Here is a 3,098-nt window from a genome sequence, read left to right on the forward strand (position 1 = left end):
CTATACAGGTTAACCAGGTTAGCCTGTACATCGCACGAAAAAAACAGGTTTGGAGACAGCAACAAAGGAATGACCTCAGTCACGCCACCTCTCCTAGCCCCTGTTGTGGGATTATGATGGCACGAACCCAGATCGTATTCCTGGTCTCTGGGGATGCGTCTTGCTGGTTCTATGGATCTGACCTGGCTCCTATTGACATCAGGTGAATGGGTCCGGCCCAGTTCACATACAGATAGATTTCCTTTCCTCGCGTCCTTCCCTCGCGTCCTTTCCTCGCGTCCTTCCTTCCTTCCCTTTGACTCCCCCGCCCCGCTGCTGATTGGCCTTCCCTCGTTGCAGTAACTCGTACTGCATGTTGGTTGATTGTGACGACCATGGGCTTGTTACTGGTGTTACTGGTGTTACTGGTGTTACTGGTGTTACTGGTGTTACTGGTGTTACTGCTGTTACTGGTGTTACTGCTGTTACTGCTGTTACTGCTGTTACTGGTGTTACTGGTGTTACTGTTACTGGTGTTACTGCTGTTACTGCTGTTACTGCTGTTACTAGTGTTACTGGTGTTACTGGTGTTACTGGGACCAGAGGTTTCCTCTCCTCAGTGTTATTATGCCTCAGACATCACTGGATCACTATTTATCCGTCCTTTTGGCGTTGGGGGTTCGATTCCCTCTGGGACCATATATACATATATATAAAAAATGTGTGCATATATATATAGAATATACGGTATGTCTGTGTATATTTACATTGTGCTGACAGTTCACATTTATGGTCTCAATTTATGGACCCAAAGATCAAACCAGGCAACGGTTGTTTCCGCGGGTAGGAAGGCCATTGTGTTGTCATTTGTCTTGTGTAAGAGAACCCTGTAATGTAACTAATCACCCTGTCTGATTGTCCTTAAGTGAACACCAGCCCATTTCCTTCAGCTGCACACATGACTGATAAATATCATCTGTTTCCTTCCTGAGCCCATAATTATGTCACCGTGAAGTGAATACAGTGGCTGACCTCTCTCTCTCTCTCTCTCTCTCCCCCTCTCCCCTCCCTCCCCTCTCTCTTTGTCTCTTCCCTACCTCTCATCTGTCTCTCTCTCTCTTTACCCCCATTTTTCTCTCCACCCCCCTCCCCCCTCTTCCCCCATCTCTTTCTCTGTCTCTCTCTCTCTCTCTCTCTCTCCCCTCTCTCTCTCTCTCTCTCTCTCTCTCTCCTCCAGAGGGCCAACTCGTTCCTCCCTCCCCCAGTGGGAAGGTGCTGCATGACGGGGAGGCCATGGCACCATAGCCCCCCCACTCTCGGATCTCCGCCCCCCCACCACCGCCGCCACAGCAGCCCCCCCCATGAGACACCCTCTGGAGCTCTAGATCAAGTAAGTCTGCTCCCCCTTGGCCCCCTGCCTGGTTCCCGCCAAGGTTTCTTCCTAGGCATGGAAGAATTCTAACTTGTTTGGGGTGGAGGTGTCACCTTGTTTTGGGGTGGAGGTGTCACCTTGTTTTTGGGGTGGAGGCGTCACCTTGTTTTGGGGTGGAGGCGTCACCTTGTTTTGGGGTGGAGGCGTCACCTTGTTTTGGGGTGGAGGCGTCACCTTGTTTTGGGGGTGGAGGCGTCACCTTGTTTTGGGTGGAGGCGTCACCTTGTTTTGGGGTGGAGGCGTCACCTTGTTTTGGAGTGGAGGCGTCACCTTGTTTTGGGGTGGGGGTGTCACCTTGTTTTGGGGTGGAGGCGTCACTTGTTTTGGGGTGGAGGCGTCACCTTGTTTTGGGGTGGGGGTGTCACCTTGTTTTGGGGTGGAGGTGTCACCTTGTCTTCAGGTGTGGGAGCAGGTTGTTGTTCACCACTTTGTCACAAACTTGCTGAACCCTTTACAAAAGATGGAGTAATTCTGAAGAAAATCCATGGTTATTGCGTCATTGTGTAATCATTCCCTATGAAGTAGCTTTAAAAAACAATACTTGGGACCATTCATGGCAACAAATTCCATACACAAAGAGAACCTTTGATTGATTGATTGATTGATTGATTGATTGACCCCTCATTCATCTCCCCCCAGTCCTCACCTCCACCTGTAGTGCTTTCTGCTTTGAACTCAGTTAATATCAATATATCCAAATGTCATGTGCTTCTCTGATCTCCTGCCTGTACACTGGTCAGAGAGGAGCTGATGTACCGTTGGAAACAAAATGGCTTTCACACTTTGGCAACATATCACTAAAGCCTCCAGGTCGACAACTCTACCTCTACCTCTCTACCTCTACCTCTCTACCTGTCTCTCTCTCTACCTCTACCTCTCTACCTGTCTCTCTCTCTACCTCTACCTCTCTACCTGTCTCTCTCTCTACCTCTACCTCTCTACCTGTCTCTCTCTCTACCTCTACCCTCTCTACCTGTCTCTCTCTCTCTCCCTCCTCTCTCTCTCTCTCTCCCTCCCCCCCCCTCTCTCCCTCTCCCCCCCCCTCTCTCTCTCCCTCTCTCTCTCTCCCTCTCACCCACCCTCTCTCCCTCACCCCCCTCTCTCCCTCTCCCTCCCCCCCCCTCTCTCTCTCTCTCTCCTCCCCCCCCCCCCCCCTCTCTCCCTCTCCCCCCCCCCCCCTCTCTCTCTCCCTCCCCCCTCTCTCTCTCCCTCTCCCCCCCCCTCTCTCCCTCCCCCCCCCTCTCTCTCTCTCTCCCCCTCTCTGAGAGGTCTCATCAACACTGACTGTAAAAACACAGTCACACTCTTCCCCTCCCGTCGTCGTCGTATTGCTTAAAGATTAGCCCTGTTTCGGTAGTTAACGCAGCGCCTCGCTGTTGCCATGGAAACCTGCAATCTGACCCAGCCTGGCAGTCGTAGGCCTATCGGTTCCCCCTACTGTTTACTATATCGCTACGGCGATGCACTTGAGTTTTTACCAGTTACTCAGTTGTTGTTGTTTTTTTTTTTACCAGTTTATCAGTTACTGTGTGGGATTGTTAGGTTAAGGCTTACATTTAGGTTGTTTATTTATTTATTTTACATAATAATCACCATAACTGTTTTTTTTTTCTTTCTTTTTTTTCTTCATAATGTCAGAGTGTAAAGTGAATTATTTTTGATTGACTATTGTACTAAAGTACTTAAG

The sequence above is a fragment of the Argentina silus genome (genome assembly GCF_951799395.1).
Source record: "Argentina silus genome assembly, chromosome: 17".
Classification (NCBI taxonomy): Eukaryota; Metazoa; Chordata; class Actinopteri; order Argentiniformes; family Argentinidae; genus Argentina; species Argentina silus.